Below are 27,868 nucleotides of genomic sequence, written 5' to 3' on the forward strand. Positions count from 1 at the left end.
GGGTATTGTTCTCTAGGGTATTGTTCTTCATTTTCTTTTAACTCAGGGAAAATACGGTCGGGTGAAGCAAGCCAAAGCCCAATTGCAAAGCTGCTGTGACAAGAGGATGGATTTCATGTACCTCTCGATCTCCATTCTCATTGGACGTTTTGACAAGTCATGGATGTTAACTACTACTCCCTCCGTTCATAAGTATAAGAGATGTTCTAATTTTTTTCCAAATCGAAAGTATATAGAATTATAAATACGAACATTTTAGTGTGTTTGTTCACTCATTTCAGTTTGTATGTAATCCATACTGAAATATCTAAAACATCTCAGGAGTATTAGACACTTGCAACAAGCAGTCCGTCCAAATATTACAAAAGCTAGTAAAACGCACACGCTCTTATATTTCTTTACGGTGGGAGTACATCAAAAATCTTCCTGCAAAGCTACACACAAAATATTCAGGATCTAAAACGCCAATACAGTGACTTGAACTACTGAACATTGCCCAGCTGCATCTGTTTACAGCTCCCAGTAGTATCTGGGATCAGCCATAGAGTACATCGGTACGACAGGCGAGCCAGGGGACGAGGGGAGCGAGTAGTCATCCCAGCAGTAGTTCTCGCCATAGTAGTCATCATTGTCCGTCACATTGTCCATCGCTCCCCCCCCCCCCCCCCCCCCCGCCTCGTCTCAGGGAGGCGACTCGGGCGGGCAACCCCAGCCGCCGCCGCCAAACCCCCTCCTCCCCTCCCTTCCCTCGCCGCCGCCGGGCAAAGCCCTCCGGCGGCTGGCGGCGGCGGGATCTGGCCTCTCATGGCCGTTCCCGCACGGATCTGGCAGGCGCTGGGCTGTGTGCTTCCCGCTCGGCGGCTGTGCCCTGGTGGCGCGGTGATGGCCTCGTGCGTGACCTGCTGCAGCCTGGGCGTCCCGGTGGTGCGTGCACGGAGGTTCTGGTGGCTCCGCGTCGACGCTCCGGCTCGTGCGGTCGGTGGCGTCACGGGCATCCTGTGTCGCTCGGCTGCGGGGATGGTCCGACGGCGGTGGCCTCTGTGCGGCGCGGGCGGTGGTCCCAGGCGGCGGTGCTTCCCCGGGCTCGCCCCGATCTGTCTCCGCCTGGGTGTGCTGCGGCATGCGCAGCTGGTTCTGGGCGGTTCCGTCTCAGATCCGCTAGGGGCGTCCCTTTCCTGCACCTGCTGCAGCTCGGCTCCCCCTCTCGCTTGCGTGTGTACGGCGTGGGTGCCCTGGAGCTTCCCGTTCTGGCGTTGGCCGGCGTGGTGCCGGGCGATGCTGTTGGTCACTACTTCTCCGGTCTATTGACCTGTTGCGGTAGCGCAGGTCGGCAGGTCTTTGGCATGCAGATGGCAGCCATGGATGCGGCTTGCTCCCAACGCCGGGTGCGGCCGTGGGCGGTGAGGAGATCCCCCTGTCCTGCTTTCAACTTCGGTGGGCACTTGTCTGGCGGGGTGGCGAGCTCCATGGATTTGCAGTGGCGGTCATGGATGCGGCTTCCTCCCACCCGGGAGGGTCGTGGCTTGTGGGGTGGCTGTCTCTCTCTTTCGGGCGGACTTCTTCATCGTTGGTGTTCTTGTTGTTCGTGCTCGGAGTGCCCCCTCGTGTGTCTCTGCTTGGCAGTGCCCAGCGTCCTCGCCGGTGGCGCACAGGTGTCGTGGCGCTATCTGGCCTCGCGTGACCTTTCGAATGTACCCCATGGCACAGGTGGTGCCGCGGCGTAGTGCAGTCTCGGATGCGCGGCGCCTTTCGATTGCGTCGACGGTGCAGTGTCCTGGTTTGGTTTGCTTGGCGATGCCCTTCGACTTCGCCGGTGGCACATAGACGTCGTGGCGCTGTCTCGGCCCCGTGCGACCTTTCGATTGTACCCCACGACACAGGTGGTGTCGCGGCGTTGTGCGGTCTCGGATGCGTGGAGCCTTCGATTGGGTCGACGATGCAGTGTCGTGGCTTGGTTTCGGCTGGCCAATGCCGTTCGATTACACTGGTTGTGCTTTGGTTTTGTTTTGTTGTGTTTTCCCTCTTTGTTTCTCTCTGTGATATGTGTTGTCAGTGTGATTGTTATTGCTTTATCTCTACTCCTCTTGTGCCCCTTGTACTTCTGGTTCATTTGAACCCTATCTTGCAACGGGCTGCAAAGCCCTATAGGCAAATGAATACAATTCAGGTGGCGAATCCTCCCCCCCCCCCCCCCGTTGAAAATTCAAAAAAAAAACATTGTCCATCGCTAGCTCGTTGCGCAGAGAGTGAGCCCCCGTTTCATAGAGATCATCCATCTCGATCACTTCACCTTCATCCGCCTCGATGGTATGGAGTTCGGGGCACGGTACATAAGGCCCCACTCCTGGCAGCTGGACATGCCTGATATTGGCACAACGAGCTTGGAGTTCAGCGTTAACTTCGATGTGGAGGCATTCTCTAAGGTCGAGGAACTCAAGGTGGGGGCAGCCTTCGAGGATGGCGTATACCCCTTTGTTGGTCAGGCCATAGCCTGACATCTGAAGGAGCCGCAACTCATGCAAGCTCTCTGCTATGGCAAAGGCCTCCTGATTTTGTCTCGCCTCCCAGGCCTCATCAGACTCCTCCTCCTTCTCGCCTTCGTCATTCATCAATATTGAATCTGAGTCGAACCAAGGATAACGGACTCTTAGACGTTTCAACTCTGGGCGCGCTGCGCCGATCCTCGTGAAAAAAGGCCATGGCTGCTTCTGATCAGAGCACTCTATCTCTTGTAGCATTGGACATTTAGCTGCAAGCTTAATTACTACGTCCTCATCATCCCAAAAGTACATGGTGCCGATGAGCCGAATGCTCTTTAGTGAGTGGCACCTGCAGAGACAAATATGAAAATAGACAGGATATCACATGAACCAAGAAAAATAAGACAAATACGGTAAGACTGTATAACAAGTTTAAACAGTAAACATGTTTTTCCCTTAAAGTTAAGTGGTCGGAGAAATCTACCGTACGAGAAATATCAAATGAGAGTCTTACTACCTCAAGCTTGCTAATTTGTCAATAAGCAACCTGTCATATATATCACATAATGATGCACCATAAATATCAAATAAGATTACTATCTCAAGACAACTTATGTGGCTATAAGCAAGCTGTCGTAAATATGTTTCCCTAATTGCAGAGACAAATACAGCCATACAGATGCGCCAATTTTGTTTTAGTTTGCAAACTACTCTGCTCAAGCATTTGAAGGGTCATTTTTTTTAAAGACCCGGTGTACACCGGCTTCATTGATTTAGCAGAAAGCAAGCGGAAAACAGGGTGATCAAGTGATCATGGTGGTTTCAGTACAGATAGTGCAAAAAATAAGGAAAAGGCAAAAACAATCCGAAGGCTCTATCTCGCGGTCCTTTCCGTAAAAGGGGTCTCTATGTCTTTGGCACCGGCTAACCGCCATTGCTCCATGTTAATTCTGATGGCCTGAAGAACGCTCGCTGCATCCGGAATCTTCGCTCTGAAAAACGCAGCATTTCTTTCTCTCCACAGCTCCCACGCAACCATCAAGATCATTGATCTGACCCCTCGCTTGGCGCCAGCTTCAGCCCTCCTGATGATATTCTGGCATATACTTCTCGAAGAAAGGAGGTGAAGCCTGTCCTCTGCAGCCAAAGCTGAGCAGCCGCACCAGCTTGCAATCGTCCGCCACACCTCATCGGAGAAAGGGCAGCTCCAGAGCAGGTGCACTGAAGTTTCCAAACTTCTAAGGCAGAGAGGGCAAAAGTAACCATTTGGCCATCCTCTTCTCTGCAAACGATCATTACACCAAAGCCGGTTATGTAGCAGATGCTACGTGAATATCTTTATCTTGGCAGGGGCGCAAGCTTTCCAAATCAGATGTTTGAAACTGCTCATCCCTGTTGGCTGAAACTGCATCTTATACTCGGCACCTGCCGTATAGCTACTCTGTCTCCCCTCAATCCATTTAATCTTGTCCGCCTCATTCCCATTGATTTGTGCGTGCTGCAGCAGGCGTCACAGTCTCAAAAAATCAACCACGATCTCCATCGTGTTGCCATGCTGAAGATCGATCAACCACTGCTCGTTGTTTAGAGCCCCTGCCACTGTTCTATTCTTTCTTTTAGAATGCTGAAAAAGCGCGGGGAAGAAGTGCTGCAGCGAGGACCCCCCCAACCCATCTTGATTTCCAGAACAGAGCAGTCTGCCCATTGCCGATCGTCACAGTGGTGGCTTTGTCGAAGGCCGCCCTGTCATGCTCATCACATGGTGTCTGAAGGCCCACCCACGGTCGCCGTGGCTGCTGCCAGGTCAGCCATAGCCACTGTAGGCAGCCTTAGCGCTCGACTGAACTTATTCAGATCGAGGATTCCGAGCTCCCCTTCTCCACTGGGGAGCAGACCGTGGCCCAGGCTACCTTGCATTTACCTCCCGAGAGTGCCTCCTCCTGTGCCCAAAGAAATCTTCCTTCTTGCCTTGTCTATCTCTCTGATGATCTTCTTCGGTAGTTTCAGCACTGTCATTGCAAAAGTTGGCAGCGCCGAGAGCACGCTCTGAACCAGCACTCTTCTGCCGGCGATGTTCATCAACCTCCCTTTCCACCCGGCCAGCCGAGCCTTGATTCTATCCAGAATGAATTGCAGGTGAACTATCCGAAGCCTGGATGGCGAAATTGGAAGGCCCAGGTATTTTATCGGGAACTGAACAGTGTTGCCACCAAAACCCTGTAGCACATCCGACAACGACAGCCCATCACACCTTATAGGTGCCACAGTCAATTTTCTCTGATTTAAATGTAGTCCCGTGGCATCACCGAAAGATTGTAGGAGATCCATGAGGGCGTCGACCTCCTGCTTGACCGGACTTGCAAAAATTACTGCCTCATCCGCGTATAAACTGATACACGCATGCTTGTGCCGTGGCCTGGGAGAGGTGCCAAGATGCCACTGTCAGTTGCCACAGCCAGCAAGGAATAAAGAGGATCAATTGCAAGGATGAAGAGCAAGGGCGATAGGGGATCGCCTTGCCTGAGCCACTGCCTATGCCATATCTGCTCTCCTGGTGCACCATTTAGCAGCACCTCCGACAATGCCGAGGACAGGATCAAGGAGACCCAGTCACGCCATCTTGAGCTGAACCCCAAGCTCTGCAGCAGCTCCAGCAGGTATTCCCATGACAGTGAGTCGAATGCCTTCGCGTCTTTTCGCGGTGCAATGCTTTAACACAGCCATTCACATAGAGATAGCTGTCGTGAATGCATTTTCCTTTTTGGAAAGCTGTTTGTGCCGGCGAGATCAGGTGCTTGATCGCCGTGGCCAATCTCATAGACACCACCTTGGTGATGAGCTTCGCGATCGAGTGAATCAAGCTAATTGGCCTATAGTGATTCAGTTCAGTGGCCCCGTCCTTCTTTGGCAGCAAGGCAATGAAGGCTTTGTTCAAGTCTGCAAAATTTCCCCCCGCGAGCTGATAGAATCTCTGAAAAAGCACCATGATATCGTCCTTGATTATATGCCAACATGATTTGAAGAACCTGCCAGAAAAACCATCTGGCCCCGGTGCCTTCTCCGCCAGGGACGCCGCAACTGCAGCCTACACTTCAGGTTCCGCGAAGGGAATGTCCATGCCATGCAGATCGATCGCAGGTAGCTGCAATTGATCCCAGTTTAATGAGCAGTGGCTTTGTTTTCTTTCGCGCAAGAATCCCCACAAAATAATCATGGATTGCATGTGCCGTCTCATAATGTTCACACTTCTCCACATCGGCAACTTTGATTGAGTGGATGAAATTTTTCCTCCTGCGGGAACGCATTTTCACATGGAAAAACTTTGTGCTAGCATCACCTGCCCTGAGCCACGTAATCCTTGATGCCTGACGCCTCCGAGCCCTCTCTATGGCCGCCAGCCCAAGCACCTTCATCTTCAGAAGCTTGCGCAATTTGAATTCATCTTCGGACAGATTTCTGAATTCCTGTGCCACGTCAAGCCGAAGAATTAACCTCGTTGGCCACGTGGAGCTGTAACTTTGCACCCCCCGAAGAGCGCTTTGCTCCATGTCTTGAGATCCAAAGCCACTCTCTGCATTTTTCTTCTTAACCCTGACGAAGGGGCAGTCGTGCGGCACTGATCTCTCCCATGCGCGCTGCACCGTCTCAAAGAAGTGAGGGAAACGAGGCCAGAAGTCTTCAAAACGAAATCTGACCACTTTGAACGGAGCTTCAGCATTTGCCAACACCAGAGGGCAATGGTCCCGAGAACGATGTGGATGCAGCCATCAACATATACCCAGGGTGCATGGCTTCCCAAGCGATGTTGCAAAAGACCTTGTCAATGCTGCACAAGGTGGGCTCTTCACGCTCGCTGCTCCAGGTAAATCTTCTGTTTTTGCACTTTATTTCCTGTACCCCTGCCAGATCAATTGCCTTGCGAAATCTCCCCATCATCCTTCTGTTGAGATTTGTGTTGTTTTTGTCTCTTGCCACGTAGATCATATTGAAATCGCCATTTAACATCCAAGGTTCAGCTGAAGGGGGAGCGACAGCAGCTAGCTCAAACAAGAAGAGCGCCTTCTGGTCCATCCTCTGACGGCCCGTAAACCGTGGTCATCCAAAAATGCTCTCTGCTGCTAAGGATTTCAACTCTAACTGTGATCGAGAAGGACCCAATGGCGTGGGTGATTACGTTAACCTGTTGCTTATCCCAAAAGATAGCAACGTCGCCCCGCGTCCCCAATGCCGGCAAGACCACGCAGCCCTGAAGTTGGCTACCACCTATTTCTGACACAAGCTGAGGCGACCACATCTCCACTTTGGTTTCCTGCAAGTTAAGGATGGCGATCCTATGCACGCTGCTACCTCCCTAATTGTCGATCGCTTCACAGGGTTGTTTAGTCCCCGCACATTCCACGACATGATCTTGTAATTTGAATTACTCATGGGGAGACCGATCATTGCTCTGTTGACTACACTTACTATTGAAAGAAACACAATACACCTTACAGCATGCCGTGGGGCGGCGACGACCACCAATAGACCCAAGAATCTGTCGTCGTATAGCTCTACCACTACCGCTAACCTATGATCACTATACATGAAGGAAACTAGACCTAACTCAAGCTGATTGAAGATCAGCCGCCGACGAAGCCTAACGAAGACTACTGACATAATCACTCTGCATCTTCTCCGTCTGCCATACCCGCGGCAACCTTCATGGCAGCGAAGTCAAGGCACGTCAACTTCGCGGTGGCAACAATGTCCTTGGCTGAAAGCAGTTCCTCGAAGCGCTTCAGCAACCCCGCCACGGCCTCGAGGGTCATCTTGTCATTTGAGCCTAGGCCACCCAACTCCTGGATCAAGCGCAGCGCTGCCTGCTGGGCCACGGGCACCATGCAGCCTATGGCCGCCTGGCGAGTGCTTCGGCACGATGGTGCAGAACTTGCCCTGGTCTTTGGTGGGGTAGAGGAGCGTGCACGCGGCGGCGGTGGTGGAGGCACGGTGATGATAGGCGGCGGCACTTTAGTGAACAGTCTTGGGGTGGCCACCTCGCCCGAGCTTCCCTCGCCGACGCCTTCGATCTGCATGCGCCCCACCTGCTGCATGATCGCAGTGACATGGAATCCCACCGCCGCGGGGGCCGAAGAACTGACGTAGGGGTGCACCAACGACGAAGCGAGGTCGGCGATGCACGACAGGATGTCGTCCTCAAGATGCTCTGTTTCCTCTTTGAGGTTGTTCTTGCTCTTCCTCAAATGCGCGGAGACCATCCACCATCCTCAAAAGCCAGTGGTGTGACCAAAGCTTGGAGCATGGCATTTTCCATCTCGAGCTGCATGGAGTCTGTGCGCGGGGGAAGGGACAGGCTGCGCCCCCGGGTAACGTGAAGAAAGTAGCGATGGGGTCTTGCTCCTGGATCTCCTGGAGCGGAGGCTTGAGGCAGCAGGGGCTGCGAAGGCGTGGCATGCAGCACGGGGTGGCGCGCACCATGGATGCACGCACTGCCCGCTCCTTGGAGCGACCTCTTGACAAGGCCAGCCTAGCGGTGCCCCGCCAGTGTTTTGCTGCGGCGCCTCGGCGTGGCCTCGGCGACATGAGTCGACTTGCCCTTCATGTGGTGCCTCGACGACGTCCGTTGACTTGCCCTTCGTATGGCACGAGCTACCTAGGAAAGCATCCTTCCAGGAGCGCATGGTGCCGTCGTCGCCATGGTCTTGCCTGCCATGGCCTTGGGGATGCCCACCACAGCCCGTGGCCGCAGCCGGAGGGGCAGCGCGGTGCCCGCCGCCCGACTGCCCATCCTCAACGCCCCCAGTCCAGACGCCAGACTCCAACCGCGGGAAAGGGTAGTCGTCATCTTCGCCCGAGGACAGCATCCCACTATGGCACGAATGCGATGATTGCGGCGAGAGGGGGGACCAGTCCTCCACTCTGTCGACATGTAGCAAGAGGTCGTAGCGACGGACGCACGATGGCAGCGGGACACGACGATCCGGAGGCGAGAAGACCAGGATTACGTCAACGCAGCCAGCCCCGCGCTTGAGCACTCACAACACGTGTCTGGTCGGGATGTGGGCGACATCCCACACCCAGAGCCAGCACACGAAGGTCTTGGTATGCCCTCTCTCCAAGGTCCGGCTGTCCAGCCGATTGATACAACCAACGTCGCCGAGCGCCTCCTCCGGCCCCTCGAGCGACCAGAACTGCATCGGCGGGTTCTCCACCACCACGTGCAAGGAGTACTTCATCAGCGTCGCACGGTCGTCTTCATGCCAGGCCCGGATGTAGAACTTTGCGCCGTCCACCTTGAGGATGCCGTGGTGCACCGTGTTGTCTCGATGCACCTGCAGGTCAAAGTGCACCAGGAATGCATCCGGGTGATGAGCGGTGACCCGCAGCTGGTAGGGTGGCGTGCCGAGCTGCGCCTCGATCGCCCTCCCCACCGCCATGGGATTGGTCGTGTGGACCCTGTCCACGACGGAGAGGGTGACCACGTGCTGCCGCAGGATGTGCTCCTCGTGCTCGAGCGTCGGGGAGGCCACCACCACCTTGTTGCTGACGCGAGGGCGCCTGGACGGGTCGCAGTGGAGGAAGCGCTCCATGGTCGGCAGCGCGGGCAGCGATGGCTGGCTCGTCGTCGGAGGGAAGACGAGGCGATCTCTCACCGGGGCCTTGGAAGCCGCCGGCTTAAGGCACACACGAGCAGCCCAGCCCGGGGCACCGTTCTTGGGATTTTGCGGGCACTCTCTACCGAAATGGCCTTCCAGCTCACAAATGATGCAGCGGATGGGATCTCGACAATCTTTGCGATGGTGCTTCTTGCTGAGGCAGCGAAAGCATTTCCCCTTGAACTTACTTAAGATGGCGTCGCGGGCGGCCGCAACATTGAAGGCCCCATGGTGGTCGAAGCACCGCAGCCTCGTGCGCTCCCTTGCGACCACGGGGTCAGAGCCCGCGCGCGTGTTCTTCCGGGATGAGACCTCCGTCCATCCATCGGCATCTCCCGAAATGGCAATGTTGACCAGTAGAGCAGGGGCGACCACAATGGATTGAAGGCGTGCCCGCCCGAAATGGGGCGACACAAACAGATCCGCCGTGCCGAGCCCATGCCCCACGTTGGACGACTCGCCCCGCTGCAGGATACGCAGCGTCGAGGCCGGATCTGACCTTGCGTCCTTCGTGGCCAGTGATGAATGCAGGGCAGAGGGAGGCGATGGCCCGCGCGACGCCGAAAAAACACCGTGCAAAGGCAGCGCACCGTCGGGGGAAAGGATGCGACACGAAGGAGGGGGCAGCTGGCTGGCCATAATGGCCGGATTTATGGTTGTCGCAGCCGGAGTGGCCACCGGCACACGGAAGGGGAACGAGAGATGCGCCTACTCTAGCTTCTCTGGATTGTGGAATTGTAGCGTTTGTTTCTTTGGTCTTGAAGGGTCATTTGGACACCTAGAAGAGCACTATTAGACATGTCATAATAAAATATCATAAAAGGCTGAAAACATGTTTAGCAAAAATGCATTGGCCTGATTTGATATCACTTCAAGTCCTAAATTAAATTCATGCTTCGCGGCCAACTTAAAAAGCTATTAAGTGGAGGTAAATACTGCAAACAGTGCATCAGTGCAAAGAAGCCTGCCAAATTTGACACATACAGAGTAAGAGACAAAGTGCTGAAATTCAAGAACGCAAAGAACAATACCTGCTTGCAATATAATTCAAGAGTTCGCTAGTGACAAACTTCTGAGCCCAGAACGATTCCATCCGTCCATCGGAGCGATCTATAGCCACTTTTGCCATTTTGCACATGACCTTTTCCGCCTCTGAGAAAACCACCTTGTGGCGTGTCATGTCCACGAAACGCCACAACTCAGGGGACTTGGCTGCTACCAGCCATGAGTGGCACACAAGTCCCGCTCCCATCAGAATCTCAATGGTCCCAAGCTTCATGAAGATTGCAGAAAGCGCATCGAGTGGAAGCTCAGACTAATCCCTGATATCAGACACGGGCAAGGGGTTTGGCTCCACCTCCGTTGTGCAAGGTAGCTCCTAAAAACGAGGTGTCATCACAAAGATCCAAGGATGGCTAACTTTAGCAAGAGCTTAAAATTCGCACAATGAGAGACAGCTTTACCACAAGAGAGACAAAGCTTATACAATACAGCTAGCAGGAGTGGCTTCTCCCATGGTACACGATAACATAACTTTTAACAAGAAAACCTATGTCTGATCAAATGGTTTAGGCTGAAGCAACAATCAGATAATTAGTTGAGTATGAAATACCGCTTTTATGTTTTTTTAGGGAGGGTGTAGCGATGGCAAAGCTCAGCCTGTTTGCAGAAAGAAAGTTCTGCAAAACAACCATCCAATTTGGTGCCAAAGGCAGTGCGGTGCTCCCAGATGAACTCTTGATTAAACTTTCCAATCGACGATAAGCCAATCAGACCAAGTTAGTAAAGCAATCCACCCCTATCATCTCACAATCCCCCCAATTTTGTTTTACCCAATCATCCATGATCCATCAAACCACTAACGCGCCTCTGTACTTGTAGCCGATAATTAGCCCAGTACAAATCCCTTTTTAAAAACCTTTTTTAGGGAGGATGTAGCCAAGCAAAGCCCAGCCTGCTTAGGGAAGAAAAGTTCTGCAAAACAACCATCCAATTTGGTGCCAAAAGCACTGCCCCAAGATGAACTCTTATAATTATTTAAGCTACCCAATTGATGATAAGCCTATCAGACCAAGTTAACAGATTAATCCACCCCTATCGTCTCAGAATCCCCCCAATTTTGATTTACCCAACCATCCATCAAATTCAAACCAGTATACGCACCACTTTGTACTTGTGCAGGTAGGCCTTGAGGGGTTCGATGTGGTCCTGAAACCCCTGCTTCGCCATCTCGGACAGCAGGTCATCAACCGTCATGGCCTCCCGCTTCGCCCTCTTGCATCTGTCGCTCTCGCTGCTCGCCCTGCAAAGCACCGACGGGTCAGCCGCCGAAACCAAAGGCCGTTCAAGCCAAGCAGAGATCGAAGAGCGGCGGATCCATTTACCGGCGGGTGATGAACTCGGAGACCAGCTCCCGCACAGCCCCCCCGTCCATCTTCCCGTCTGGCAGGATGACCTTCCCCATGATGCGGGTGATATCCGCGACGGGCACGAACACGTCCCGCTCCTCCCCGATGCGGCCGGCCGTGGGGCTTCCGCCGTCGCCGGAGGGGCTCGCCGGTGGGCCGGCCATGCGCCCCCGCTGCACCGACCGAAGGACCAGATCAATCAGATCGGGCAACCCAGCGAACCCAAACCCCAAACCCTTGGGACGAGAAGCGAGCGAGGTGAGATCGTGGGAGAAGTCGAGAGCAGAGAGCGGTTTGGAACGAGAAGTCAGGTTTAACTAGGCGAAGGTGGCGAAGGGAGCGGAGGCGGCGAGGCAAAGATGGGTTGTTTTCGTATATACGGAGTATGTAGATAATTGCCCCGTGCGTTTCAACGGGAATATAAATATATTTTTTTCACAGACCAACCTGTGATTAAATGATTAGAGAAACAGTGGTATCCCCAGCTCATCAGGTATGCATGGACGTAACTAGATTCTCAATGGCAGACTGTATCTGGAGGAGTTGAGCACCTTTGCGTTGCAAAATCTTTGCTTGGCTTACCATGCAATATCGTTTGTGGACTTCGGATCAGAGGGCGATGCATCAAGGACGGAGCCAGAAAATTTAGCCATTGGGTTCATTCACTAACTTATTGTGAGAATGTGATACAAATTAGTTATGTGTAAACTCTAATTTTACGCAATCTTACAACAAAAGTTAAACATGCAATCAAAGATAATTGAATGAATAGAATTATGATATCACTTATCACATATTGTGTTAAAGTAAAAATGAAGAGTGTTGTACGTACCTGCTGAATGAGATCCTAAAACCTCTTTTTTTTACATATTGTAGATAGTGTGGTACAAAAATAACTTCAGGTCTTAGATATAGTTTCTCATATTCCTCGAAACATTGAAGCAGATGAAAAATTAGTTTGACAAGTTTGAAATAAATACCATAAAGCAAAAAAAGCATAGCAAATTAAAGAATTGCTCATGAACCGATTACCCATTTTCTTACCTGAATTTTAAACATTAAAGAGGCTAGCCAACTCGCATGGAGAAGGCTCCCCCGATTTGCATCCTTCTTGACCGTTTGATCCTAGTCAGCTCGGTCTTCGTTGTGCTGCCTCTCGTTCGATTTCCGTTCACTGCAGCACATCCCGTTTTCACCGCGTGGTCAAAATGCAGTGGCGAATGACCTGTGGGCTCGTGGCCAGTGCTGATAGGCTGGGTCAAACTTTTTTGGGTGTCCGCGCGCCTCTCCACACACGCCGCGTCGCGCGCGCCACGCCCTCCGCGTCGTGTGGGTTGGGCGAGCCGCAGAGGGGTGGCCAGCGCTTATGCACCCGATTTCTCTGCCCGTATCTATGTTGTACCAATGACAGGTGGGTCGGTGCTGCTTTTGGTCCCGCTTGTCGGTTACAGTGGATGCCCGTCCCGCGGTGTATGGTGTAGGCTAAAGTTTCTGGGGTCAACCGCTCTTGGCGGGACGCTCCTGGCGCGCTGCCCGCGTCGTGCGTTGTGGGCAGCAGCTACGGAGGGGCCGTCCGGTGCATGTGCACCCGACTTCTGCACCCACCTTTGACCTGCCATAGTGACGGGTGGGCCAGCGTTGCTCCTGGTCCCACTCGTCGGCTACACTAGATGCGGGTCTCGTCGTCTCGTTCGACACAACCGCGCCAACCCTAGCCCCCAATCCCAGCCACGCACTCCTACCTCCTCCTCCCCTCAAAGCCGCCACACCCATTCCCCTCTTCCGCCTCCTCCTTCCGAGGGAATTGCACGAACCACCACTTATTGAGGCTAGTGTTGCACAAAACACCTACTATACAGGTTTGTTGCAGAAAGCACCACATATTGGTGTAATACATTGCAGATAGGTCTAATCTAGTGTTTAGCTATATTAACATAATTTCAGACAAATGGATCCCGCTTGTAAGTCAATTCTAACCGGCTGATGCAAAGGAATGTGATTTTTATCCGTTTGGGTCGGCCGAGCAGACATGCATGTCCGGATTTTTTGGGTCGGCTGGTGCACCCACTGTGGCCGACGCATTTGTCCACGTGGTCTTAGAAAAACTAAATAGGCACAGAAAATATTTAAATTTAAAACATGAATATTAATAATACATGATTAAACATTAAAACCGCTTCAAACATAATAAATATAATAAAAACATAATAAAAACAAAAAGCCTCACAGCAGTTCTCGCCCACAGCCGTAAGCATCATCCTCATCGTTGGAGCAAGTAAAGTCAAAGAACTTTGGCGGCTGTGCCCAGGGGAACGCTGTCTGGTAGGCCGCGAGCGCGGCCTCCTCCGACGTCTGCTACTACGCCATGGCTGCCTGGCGCCGCTTGCCTCCTCCTGCTTCCGCCGCTCCTTCTCCTCCTCGCGCGGCTAGTGCTATCGGTGCTCCTCCTCTCCGCGCTCGTGTCGCATGCGGTGCTCCGATCAATCCACTTCTCCTCTAGCGTGCGGCAGCGCCGCTGCTCAAGGTAGGCCGCCTCCTCCTCCGATGCACCGAGCCACACCAGTGGTGTGCCGACCCTCCCGCACGATGCCCTGCCACTGTGTATGTCTCGGTGACTGTGGGCGGTGCCGGCGTGGGTGTATGTGGTGCTGGTAGCGATGGCGGCGGCAGTGGCGGGTAGATGCAATTGCCGGCCACAGAGAGCTGGAGCGCCTCCTCCAGACCAAGTATGCAAGACTAGTCATATTATTTTGTGATGGTTATATTGGCCACATGACAACTAGTTTGCTGTAGTGGCCATATAGCAAATACTTGGATGCTAAAATCTAATGGCAACAATATCTACCATGTTTTTGGTGCTAGTGATCACATGCCGAACTTGTTTCATTTAAATTTTGGTTCAAATTCTAACAATTTCAGAAAATATGAAAAATTCCAGTGAATTTCACATGTCTACAGTACCATTCGGGAAAGTTTTACCCCATTTGGATCAATGGGTTGAAGATAATGAAAGTTTTGGTTAGCCCGTACAATTTTTTGGTTCAATTTTTGACATTTTTCAGAAAAATGAGAAACAATTCCAGTAAATACTACATGTATTCAATACTAATTTGAGAAAGTTTCGGCTCAATTGGACCACAAGTTTGGGAGATAATGACGATCTAATATGTTGGCTGATGTGACCGGTTTTTATTGCCACATGTGCACTTACAAGTGGGACCCATATATATAAAATTATGTCAATGTATCCAAACACTAGATTAGATCTAGTTGCAATGTATTACACCAATATGTGGTGTTTTCTGCAACAAACCCGTATAGTAGATGTTCTGTGCAACACTAGCCCCAACTAGAAGAACGCCCGTGCGTTGCAACGGGGCCACATTAGGGTTAAGAGTTCAATATTAATTATGTTAATAATATATTTAATATTCTCATACATATCAAGTGACACTGGCGACCTTTTTTGTCAATTTAGCAACGGACTCAGTTGCAACGGGCTCTTTATACATATCAGACAACTCGCTACTACTTAAACTACAACTATGGCTATCAATATTTTTTTGTCAATTTAGCTCAACAATAGTGCCTGGCTTAATAGACTGCTTTGCATTCACCCTCTCAGAAGACAGAGAGAACCAACTCAACATGTCAGAAGATTAACAGAAATTTCATTTGTATGACATGAACATATAGCAAGAGCACCAAACATAGATCAGCAGAGAGCAGAGCACAGCATGCACACACTCGGGCCATCTACATCATACACACACAGCAACGCACACACGCATCACGCTGGCATACACATACAGAAAAGCAGGCACACACGCATCATGCGCATTGGCCGGTGCGACGCACGCAGAGCAAGTACGTACACACGGAGAGCAAGTTAGCAAGCACGCACGCGTCCAACCCCGCCGCTGCATGCGCTGGCAGAAGGTGAGGCGGCAAGGGAGACTGCACATTGAAGCTGTCCATGCAAGGCTGGAGGTGCTGGGCCGGCGACGGCGGTGTCAGGACTGCGCTTGATTCGTTCCCGGTGGCGTGGAGTTTGGGGCGGCAACGCGGCGATAGCTAGTGCTCGGGGATGGGGGTTTGGGGCGGGGGCAGTCGACCCGATGGCTGGCGAAGTTAACGGGCTCGGGCGGCTTGAAATTCGGCGGGTGGCGGCGGCACAACGCGAGGATGGGACAGGCGAAAAACCTAGCGGGCGTTCAACTACCAATACCCACGCCTTTTTTTAGGGGAATTACTTGTGAAAATAACGTGCGACGACGACTTAGCGACCGGATCCCCTTAAAAAAGACATAGCGAGCAGATTCCCTTAAAACTGATAGGAATGGATACGATTGATGACATTGATAAATAGTGGTGAATGTTGGCCTAATTTACTATCATCATGCATGGAAACGAATCATCAAGAAAAAGAATACTTCCTATAACTACACTCATAGGAAGCTTCCTAATCTCTGCTACCAAACAGTTTCTACCCAAACAAGAAAGGAAAGTTATGGACGTAATTCGAAAGGAAACAAACGTTATGAAGATTAATTAATTTAGATTTAATCTTTAGAGATTGATTGTGATTGATTCTTTTACATAAAGACATTACTAAATAATTTGCGTCAGTATGAAAAGTTCTGATCCATTCAGTTTTTTTCGTTGTGTGAGAGGGTGAAGTGAAAATAAACCGATGAAGTGAGGGAGGCGACGAAAAAAATCTACAACAGTTAACCTACGAAAAAACCCGGACGAAAGTGGTGGGACGAAAAAAAACCTGGAAGCGAGACTACCAACTGCTCCATTAGGAGTAGAGATAAGTGATGGATTATGCAATTCCCTCCCTCCTTCCCGGATCCCTACTACCGCCGCACCCACTCGTCTCCTCCTCTCTCTCTTCTAGCTTCCTCCTCCTTCCTGATCTCTGCGTCGGCCGCGGTGTGAGAGGAGCAGCGGTGGCGACGTCGAGTTGCGAAGCGGCGGCGCTTGGGCGCGAGGCGGCAGAAGCGGCTACCCCGGGCCCCGGTTTGGGGGTTCGGTTCCATAGCGCCGATGGCTTCTCCGTCTACAACACCGGGGGCGAGCTGGTGTTCGTCGTGACCACGACCGACCACCTCCCATCGCCAGGGTCCATGACGGCGGCCGGGTCGGGCCTGGGCAGAACTGCAGGAGGCCATGAAGGCCACGGCGGCTGCTGGTGGAAGCAGCGGGTTTGAAGGAGCGGTAGATGTGGGTCCGCGGTTGGGGAAGACTCGCCGGCTGGGCGACGGCGATCGCCGGTGAGGGCAACGAAGCCAGGCGTCGGGGTACCGCAACGATTCGGGCGCCTGCGGCATGACGGCATTGCAGAAGCATGTAGGTTCTTCGACGGTGACAAGGACGCAGTTTTTTTCCCATTCAGTTTTTCTGTTCCATGTTATCTGTATCTTGGTGAATGTACAGCGCTAATGTTCAGTTCATTGTCTCAGGTATGAATTTACAGATTCAAGATTTCCTTACACACGGGGCTTTGCAAGTTCATTGTCTCACGCATCCTTTATGTTGCATTGTTTTGTTTGGCGGAGGTGTGTTCTTGTCTTGCGAGGTTCATCCACCGTCTACGACACCTGCAACTGGTTTGATATATTTTTGGTTAATCATAACCAGCAAAGAGGAGGAGTCAGATACGTGCCTGCTATTCTTTATGTTCTATGAAGTGTTCCTTCAACTAATCAAGCAATCTGACATTAGTACTTTGTTTGAGCCGCCGCCGAACGCTCAGCGATGGGTTGAGTTGGTTGAGGTGTGGGTGGCGCATTTGCTCGCCGAGGATGGCACGTGCGCGAGCTGAAGTACGGCGCCGGCCAACTTTGTCCTCTGAGGCTTCCCTGACGCGCTCCTCTGCCACTACCTCCTCAACAACAAGGTGAGCCTCCCACTCTCCATTTTTCGTGAGAACTTCCAATGACTATTCAAAAAATCATCCAAGAGAGAGGCAGTAGCAGCAGATCAAAGCTTAGGAAGATCAATTCCTTTTTGTTATTGGCTTTTAACCTCTTGTTCTATGTGATTGTGCCGATGTCTTCGAAGGATTAGGGCTTAGGGCAACTCGATGGCAGCCAGTTGGAGTTTGCTATGTTACATATGCAAGTCCTTTTGAAATCTGAAACTTCTATGTGGTGATGAGTTTCTGCTCATCTTGATTGATTCATCTCCAGTGAAGGGGTGTGCCTTCTGATTCATTCATTTTCTCTTTCATACCGTGGAGTTCATCTTTGTTTTGGAGAACAACACCCTTGCTGATGTTCATCTTCTCTATTCATACAGGGACTCGTCCTTCCGTGGTGCTCAGCCACAAACAGATTTGGAGGGGAAATAGGAGAGCCTGACGAATATGAGCATAATATCTATGCATATTTTGAGTTTTTTTAAGCCAAGTACTCTCTATTTTTCAATCTGAAAATAGCATGCCACAAGTTAAAATACAGAAATTAAGTCACTGACCCAGTCTGTACATAATATCAATGCATATTTTGAGTTTTTTTTAGAATCTATATGCGCAAATACTCAATTTGGCACTTCCCATACAGGCAAAAGTGCTACCTTAAATTTGTAGCTCTGATAAAAAAATCATTTCAAACGTATCTGATGGTAAAAAAGATAATGACGGGAAAACTGCACACCATTCATCCAAGTGAAAGTCAGAGTTTCTCTTCTGAAGAGTACTTACTATATAGAACCACATCTTTGTCAGGTTTATTCTGGATAACTGGGAATACATGTTTCAGGAGCCTATTGTTTCTGTTGATCGCAGTTACTATCTTGTGTAGGTTGCAATATCTGCCAGCTTTGTATTCTTTTTGTCAATTTTTTGTTGGTAGGTTGGTCCATTCGGTAAAACTTAAAACTTCTGAAATAGACATCTATGGATATGGACATGCTAAACATTTTCAGGAATGTAAGAAGGCAGTATAGTCTCTTGAAAAGTCATTTGATCTCGCAAGAGAGAAGCTTCCTGAAACATTTAATTATTGTTCTGTTGTGTTATTGATTTCACCAGTTTTATGTCAGCCGATTAATTCTGAAGGATTCTGAACTTCCTGATATATGTATTTAGAGCATTTGTTGTGATTTGATGCAAAATACTGATGGCCAGGCATTATACTGTGCATAAGCACAATTTTTCAGTTTTTCTTTTTCTTGTTGCGGCAGTTTTTCTACAGCAATAGCCAATAGTGTGACATCACACTACTCCATTTTCACAGGCCATGGAACAATAAAGAACTTGGCAAGGGATACCCTATGGTCTACTGTTATAACTATGTGCGCGCTTTGGATCTATTGGGTGTCTTGTTTAGCATCCTTTTTGACAGAGTTGATTACCTTTTTGACAGAGTTGATTAATTTAATAGTGAAATAGTTGGTGATATCAGATGTGTAATACTGGTTGTGGTATCTCACATTTTTGAAATATTCATATGTTGCTGGTAGTCATGCTTATGTCCAGGATATCAAGTAACCTTGTGCTATGCTGTGACTAAATAAAAGCAATGTTTAGACTTATCTTTTGTTTGCTCTACTTAAAGAGTACCGTGTTTTGCAGGATCTAACCAGGAAGGATTGTGGGTTTATAATTTCGTGCCAAGACCCTAAAAGCATTTTTGTCTCATGCTTCGACTATCATATCTATTTTCTCTGTAAATTCTAGACCCGCAATTCAGATTATGATCTTTGTATGCCCTTTTTTTTGTACCTTCTGAAGTAGGCTAACATTACAAAAAAGAGCCACATATTTTAGAAATTGAATTATGTGGTCACCATGATGGTTTTTCAGGTTATGGTTCTTTAGCCATTTAATGTGGTATTGATGGTGTAGTGTGCTTCATGAAATGAAATATAATGCATAGTTCGTCAGTGTGCTGTATGAGGCTATTGTAGGATGGAAGATAAATTAATGTTAAAATATTTTTTGAATTTCCTTTATTCCGTAAACTACAATACAGGATATGTTTGGGCCACATGATTCTATTCCAAAAATTTAAACAACTTGGCGACTGACGACACATCAGATGTTATGTATTGAAATGGATCACTTTTGTCAGGTTGGGTTTAGTAGGTCATAATGGTTTTATTCTATGACAAGCTTAATTTGCTTATAATGTAACCAGTTCAAGGACTGACGAGTTTTTGAGCCATATGACCTTTGCACACTCAAGTTACACGTTGTAAATGGCTCATGTCTTGTGCTGTTTTCGCTTTCCAAGCTATAGTCTTTTGATATACTCCCTCCATAAACTAATATAAGACCGTTTAGATCACTAAGTTTAGCGACCTAAATGGTTTATATTAGTTTACAGAGGGAGTACTTGAAAGGAGATTCTTTATATGTTGTTTGATTCTATCAGCCGTACAACCTAAATTAACAAGTAGGTATCTACGCAGTGTAGTGAAACCATTGTGCTTGCTGCAGCTTTATTATAGTGTTCAATTGTTTTCCTTAGTTTATTATATACTGAGAAATATATTTTTCTAGCCATTGTTTTTTAAATGTTTTCCTTAGTTTTATTATACCTGATATGGCCTTTGAATATGCTGATATGGCCTTTGAAGTTTCTGTTCTATAACAAGCTTTGCACTGGTCAACTTGAGGATGGTATGGTTCATTCTTTTTTGTTGCAGCTATTCCAGAGAAGTTAAGAGCTCCACAACCTTATGAAGACTTGAGTAGCAGAGATAAAACAATCAATTAGCTGAGATGCATCACATTTTTTTTCCTCTTGACTTTGATGGGTATTGAACCTATAGATCAACTTATCAATGGAACCCTTATCAGTGTTGAGAAGGTGGCACAAAAGCTCAAACACAGGACGATTAGCCGAGGGAAGAAGCTAAGAAGCATCAAGAAGGACTTTTAAGATGGTACTGCAGTCAAATGCATCCTAGGATAGGTCTTTAAGAATTATGGTGTGTCTCACTCCTTTTTTGTTTACCTTGCCACAGTGGTTAGCCTCAATTTGTTATTATCCTTCTAAACAGATGCAAAACTAAGACTTACCTAGGTTGTGAGAGCTGATGATGATTCGATTAAAAGATCTGCTTGCACCGTTTGTCTCTCTAAACAACATAACTAAGGCCATATGGTTTCCAATGTGACTAAGATCTAAATTCTTGCCGAGTGTGGTTTTTAAAGCACAAAGTTGCCAAAAATTTGAAATACATACTCGATTGGTCTATACATCTTATACAAATGTGTTTTTTTTTTCAAGCTCAGATTTTTCAGCTGATAAACATATTTTCAATATAGCATGATTTAACACATAGGCTTTCTACTGAATATGTCCTTGCAAAATGGTACCATTTTCATCGACAACATGGTTTTCGGTAGGTCTCTGCGCCATTTGGCGCAACGGGTCAACTAGTTTTCTTCACAACTGAAAATCATCTCTTCTGGCAATAACTTCAGACGGTGATAGACTAAAGAAAAGATCAAACGTTTTGGACTAAATTTTCATGAAACCTCACCAATGGCCCTTTGTGGATAGTCAAAACAAGGTGGTGCCCTGTAAGGTCCCCCGATTAAATATCTTCGCCTAGTATCGTCGTGCTCTGAAATTCTTTTCCAATTAGCCAGATCATAAGGCAACACATGTAAGTTAATTCCTCTGGCTTTCAAGACCGCTTGCAACAACGATAATTGATGCACGTCGCCTACGTCTAATGGGTTTAAGTGCCCGTATGATCATCTGGGGATGGTGATCGACCTTCGTCTGAGAAACTCTGTTCGATAAGCTATATCAATCAAAGTGCGTGGAATAAGCTATTAGGAAACTAGGGCATGTGCAACAAAAAGGAGATGTGAGATGTGATCTCAATACCTTGAATTTGAACTATAATAGTTGACCCGCCGGCGTCGACCTGCTGGTGTCTTGAGTAGTGACCATCGATGATACCGAATCGGAGAGATCGGATCACGGAGTCGAGGAAGCCAACAAGGACAAAAGGTCAAGCGGCGGCTGTATGGACATACATGAGAATAGGAAGACCAGATGACGAAGCTATGAACAGGCTTATCACGGTGGCAGTTCACTTGTGAGCTTTTGGGCTTTGCGTCGAGCATTGCATTTTTAATTGATGGAGTCAGCCCTTATTTTTTATTGGGGGCACAGCATGTACGTACCTGCGTACTATAAGCGGCCAGAAAAAATTGTTGGGTTCACCAGTATGCTGGCTCCGCCCCTGCTTTTGTGAGAGAGTGACTTAGTGCGTTTTTGTTGGTGTGGGTGTGGGGTTTCTATCAACCAGATGTTCGCATCTCGGCTTGGTATCTTGTAAATATTTCTTTCTGTCTTCTATAAAATATGGTATGCCATTGGCGTATTCTCGAAAAAAAAGTGCTGGTGCTCGCATTATTCCTGGATTTATTTCAGGATTTCCGGCGATGCGCTTTCAGTGGGAGGAGACGTTCCCGTCGACGACGAGGCGTCTACGGTGACGCCGTAAATCTCAAGATGAAATGCCGGCTCAGTCTCTCGGAGGTGCTCATAGGGATAAGGTGTGCGTATGTGCGTTCATAGGGGTGCGTGTATGCGCCTATGTATGAGCGCTTGCATATGTACTGTGTTAAAAAATATTTTTTTTATTTGAAACTTCAATATAAATATTGTAGTACTCCTAGATTAGCCCAGCAATCTTAACAAGTTTTTACATGCAATTGTCATGATTTACCTGTTATCTTATTGTTCGCACTTATTTGATAAAAATTGTTGACTTATCAAGTAAAATGTTATTAGGAGAAAGATCAGATATGCGAGAAAAAAATATCATCTTATTGTTATGCACTTATCTGACAAGAATTTATTGACGTACCAATATGAGTTTTAACACGGTTGCACATGTAAAGTACATGGGCAGCCAATAATCAGGTGTATACTCCGTTAAAAAGGCTTACACAAGGATCGTTGGGCTAAAGAGGAAGGGACGGTAGCAGGATCATCATCGTCGGATCAACACCTGTGGAAAGCTATGTGAAAACTAAAAGTGATTCCAAGAGTTCATGTATTCTGGTGGCAAGTACTTAGGGGGATTCTCTCTGACTACGCCAATCTCCAACGACACCATATACGCACAATGGCTCGTTGTGACCTATGCCAAGCCATGTCGGAGGATTTACAACATGCACTTATCATTGTTCACATGCTAAGCAATACTGGGTGGCTGCAAGAGAGATCCCAACATTATATTAACTTTGTACTTAAGTTAGTATAAAGTTGAATCATCTATTTTGGAATGGAGCGAGTAGATCTCAAGCTTCCTCGCCTACATCCATCAACTTGGATGAACCGATGAAGGATATAGTACTTAACGGTATAATATCTAACCAGGATAGATGTAAGATGATTACGGTCATGCATGCCATATGGACATCTGCTACGTCTTGAGCTTGCGTTGGTTTTCCCCGAAGAGGAGAGGATGATGCAGCACAGTAGCGTAAGTATTTTCCTCAGTTTTTGAGAACCAAGGTATCAATCCAGTAGGAGGTCACGCGCAAGTCCCTCGTACCTGCACAAAACGATAGCTACTCGCAATCAACGCGATTAGGGGTTGTCAATCCCTTCACGGTCACTTACGAGAGTGAGATCTGATAGAGATAATATTTTTGGTATTTTTGATATAAAGATGCAAAGTAAAAAGTAAAAGCAAAGCAAGTAAATAAAGTGATGGAGATTGATATGATGAGAATAGATCCCGGGGCCATAGGTTTCACTAGTGGCTTCTCTCGAGAGCATAAGTATTCTACGGTGGGTGAACAAATTACTGTTGAGCAATTGACAGAATTGAGCATAGTTATGAATATATCTAGGCGATTATCATGTATATAGGCATCACGTCCAAAACAAGTAGATCGAAACGATTCTGCATCTACTACTATTACTCCACTCATCGACCGCTATCCAGCATGCATCTAGAGTATTAAGTAAAAACAGAGTAACGCCGTAAGCAAGATGACATGATGTAGAGGGATAAATTCATGCAATATGATAAAAACCCCATCTTGTTATCCTCGATGGCAACAATACAATGCGTGCCTTGCAACTCTTTTTGTCACCGAGTAAGGACACCGCAAGATTGAACCCAAAGCCATGCACTTCTCCCATTGCAAGAACTACCAATCTAGTTGGCCAAACCAAATAAGATAATTCGAAGAGACTTGCAAAGATAACTCAATCATACATAAAAGAATTCAGAGAAGAATCAAATATTTTCCATAGATAAGCTGGATCATAAACCCACAATTCATCGGTCTCAACAAACACACCGCAAAAAGAAGATTACATCAAATAGATCTCCACGAGAGAGGGGGAGAACATTGTATTGAGATCCAAAAAGAGAGAAGAAGCCATCTAGCTACTAGCTATGGACCCGAAGGTCTGAAGTAAACTACTCACACTTCATCGGAGGGGCTAGGGTGATGATGTAGAAGCCCTCCGTGGTGGATGCCCCCTCCGACGGAGCTCCGGAACAGGCCCCAAGATGGGATCTCGTGGATACAGAAAGTTGTGGCGGTGGAATTAGGTTTTTGGCTCCCCTCCTGATTGTTCGGGGATACGTAGGTATATATAGGAGGAAGGAGTACGTCGGTGGAGCTCCGAGGGGCCCACGAGGTAGGGGGGCACGCCCAGGGGGGAGGGGCGCCCTCCACCCTCGTGACCGCCTCTGGCGCTTCTTGGAATAGGGTCCAAGTCTCCTGGGTCATGTTCGGTTGGAAAATCACGATCCCAAAGGTTTCATTCCGTTTGGACTCCGTTTGATATTCTGTTTCTTTGAAATACTGGAAAAAGGCAAAAAACAGCAATTCTGGGCTGGGCCTCCGGTTAATAGGTTAGTCCCAAAAATAATATAAAAGTGGAAAATAAAGCCCAATATAGTCCAAAACAGTAGATAAAGTAGCATGGAGCAATCAAAAATTATAGATACGTTGCAGACGTATCAACATCACGCAATCGATGGACACACGATCAAGATGTCTTTGATCCAGTTCAGTCCATAAAGATGGTAAGGGATGATTTTCTCATGCTAGATATTCCTACAAAACAGCCGAATCATCCCTGATGGACAATGCTGGAGGCCGCCTGATGTTGGCTGGATTAAGATCAACATAGATGGAGCCGTCAGCAACGAAGCTCGCAAGTGAGGAGGGGGCGGGGTGGCCCGGTCTCATCTTGCCTTCATCGGAGCATGGAGAAAACCATTTGATGGGTTCACCGATCCACTCATCGCCAAGGCACTCGCTCTACGAGAGGGCGTCATTTTTGCGCAACTTCGGGGATTCTTGCATGTGGTGATGGAAGTGGATTGTTTAGAGGTGGTCAACCTCTAGTCGTCGCGCAACAATGCTCGTTCCATTGTAGCGCCTACCTTAGATGAAATAGGGAGATAGCTTCATGCATGTTTTATCTCGTTTTCTATTAGACATGTCCTATGGGATTTCAATAATCCGGCTGATCTTTGTGCTAAGTATGTGCTCTTGTGAGCTGCGTTGGGATTTTCCCGAAGAGGAGGGAATGATACAGTATGGTAGAGATAAGTATTTCCCTCAATTATGAAATGAAGGTTATCAATCCAATAGGAGAATCACGCAACAACTCGTTAGCAGCACCTGCACACAAAATAACAAATCCTCGCACCCAACGCGAATAAGGGGTTGTCAATCCCTTGGCGGTTATTTGCAAGATTAAATTGTATGGCGATAGATAGATAGATTGAACAAAAATACAAAATAAAACAAATATAGTAAAAGTGCAGCAGGATATTTTTAGGGTATTAATATATCATAGAAGTAGACCCTGGGGCCATAGTTTTCACTATAGGCTTCTCTCTTGAAAATATTATAAGGTGGGTAAACAAGTTACTCTTGGGTAATTGATAGAAATGCAAATTATTATGATGATATACAAGGCAATGATCATGTATATAGGCATCAAACCCGAGACAAGTAGACCGAAACAATTATGCACTTACTACTATTACTCCACACATCAACCGCTATCCAGCATGCATCTAGATTATTAAGTTCATAAAGAATGAACGCCTTAATCAAGATGACACGAGATAGACAAAGTAAACTCACGCATGAATAAACCCCATCTTTTTACCCTTAATAGCAACGATACAACACGTGTCATGTCCCCTTCTGTCACTGGAATTGAACACCGCAAGATCGAACCCATTACAAAGCACCTCTCCCATTGCAAGATAAATCAATCTAGTTGGCCAAACAAAATCAATAGATAGGGGAGAAATACGAAGCTATACCAATCATGCATAAAAGAGTTTAGAGAAAACTCAAATAATATTCATGGATATATCTGATCATACAGTCACAATTCATCGGATTCCAACAAACACACCGCAAAAAGTGATTACATCAGATAGAACTTCAAGAACATCGAGGAGAATATTGTATTGAAGATCAAATAGAGAGAAGAAAACATCTAACTACTAATTGGACCACAGGTCTGTGGTAAACTACTCACGATCATCGAAAGGGTAGCAAGGTTGATGTAGAGGCCCTCCGTGATCGAATCCCCCTCAGGCAGAGTGTCGGAAAAGGCCTCCAGATGGGATATCTCAAGAATAGGAACTTGCGGTGGCGGAAAAATTATTTCGTGGACTCCTCTGTTAGTTTCCCGATTTTAGAGAAATTATAGAGGCAGAGTTAGGTCAAACGAAGGGCGCGCCCTGGTGCCTCGTGGGCCACTGCTCCATCTTCTCGTCCCCTCCCGAAGCTTCTAGGGTCTCTTATGTCTAGAAAAAAATCTCCAAAAAGTTTCATGGCATTTGGACTTTGTTTGGTACTGATATTATGAAAAACCAAAAAACAGGCAAAAAAATAGCAACTGGCACTAGGCACTAAGTTAATAAGTTAGTCCCAAAAAATGATATATAATTGCTTGTAAGTGTATATAAAAAATCCAAGATTGATACTATATAATTGCATGGAACAATAAAAAAGTATAGATACGTTGGAAACGTACCAAGCATCCCCAAGCTTAATTCCTGCTCATCCTCGAGTGGATAAATGATAAAAACATAATTTTTCATGTGGAATGCTACCTACCATATACTTGAATGATTCAAAGCAATAATCTATAATTTGACATGAAGACATAAATACTCAAGCATACTAACAAGCAACCATGTCTTTCAAAGTATCAATGCTAAAGAAAGTTATCCCTAGCCCATTATGCTCAATCATTGATCCATTCATGAAACACACTCAATATTAGCTACACCCAATGCAAAAGTATGACAATAGTGCTCTCCAGTTGGTACTTTGTAAGCGAAGGATGGAGACTCAAAATAAAAATAAAAATTGCATAAAAGTAAATAGATAGGCCCTTCGCATAGGGAAGCAGATATTTGCAGAAGTGCCAGAGGTCAAGGCTTAAATTAGAGATAAAAGTATTTTTGAGAGGCATGCTTTTCCTGTCAACGAAAACGACCGAGAATTTGCAATATCTTCCATGCTTGAGAAATTAGAGGCAGTTCCCAAACAGAAAATAAAGTATTTCATTTCCACCATTCTTTCACAATCCATGGCTAGCCATATCCACAGGTGCCTTCCATACCAACACTTTCCAAGGAATTTATTATTATCATCATATTATTATTATTTTCATTTCGGGACTGAGCGTCCCTGTTAGCTACCACACTCTCGTGCAATGACAAGTGAATAAACACTCATCATGAGAATAACATACCTAGCTTGGAAAATATTGGCCACCCCCTAGCACTTCATGAGCGGTATGGGCACACAAAACAGAAATTTATCTTGAAAAATTAGAGTTGGCACATACAAATTTACTTGGAACGGCACGAAAATACCGCATATAGGTAGGTATGGTTGACTCATTTGGCACAACTTTGGGTTTAAGGAGTTGGATGCACAAGCATCATTCCCGCTTAGAACAAATGAAGGCTAGCAAATAGACTGAGAAGCGACCAACCAAAAAGCAAAAATGGCATAAACATGCATTGAACATAACTAACACAGAATAATGCACCATAAGTAGGATATAACTTCGTTGCATAAGTGTTGACTTCACGTGCATGCATAGGGAATCACAAACCTTAACGCCAATATTCTTACTAAACTCACTAACATGACTCACATATTATCATCCCCACATCGCAAAATTATTGCAAGGAATCAAGCTTATCATATCCAATGATCTATATGAAAGTTTTTATTATATCCCTCTTGAATATTCATCACTTTGGGACCAAATTCATATCTTGTGCAAATTACCATTACTATTATAAACTCTAAAAAGATATAAGTTTAGCA

At 47.4% G+C, this 27,868-nt stretch overlaps 1 pseudogene across 1 annotated transcript; it reads right to left on the reverse strand.

The window, feature by feature from the left end:
- Positions 1-686: 686 nt before the first annotated feature.
- Positions 687-11,885, reverse strand: LOC123071909 (putative F-box/LRR-repeat protein 23; annotated as a pseudogene). The gene is made up of 4 exons (XR_006434593.1): positions 11,518-11,885; positions 11,297-11,435; positions 10,165-10,511; positions 687-2,829 (listed from the first exon to the last, which is right to left on the reverse strand). The product of XR_006434593.1 is annotated as a putative F-box/LRR-repeat protein 23 (transcript).
- Between the last annotated feature and the right edge of the window lie 15,983 nt (positions 11,886-27,868).

The sequence above is a fragment of the Triticum aestivum genome, chromosome 3B (assembly GCF_018294505.1).
Source record: "Triticum aestivum cultivar Chinese Spring chromosome 3B, IWGSC CS RefSeq v2.1, whole genome shotgun sequence".
Lineage (NCBI taxonomy): Eukaryota > Viridiplantae > Streptophyta > Magnoliopsida > Poales > Poaceae > Triticum > Triticum aestivum.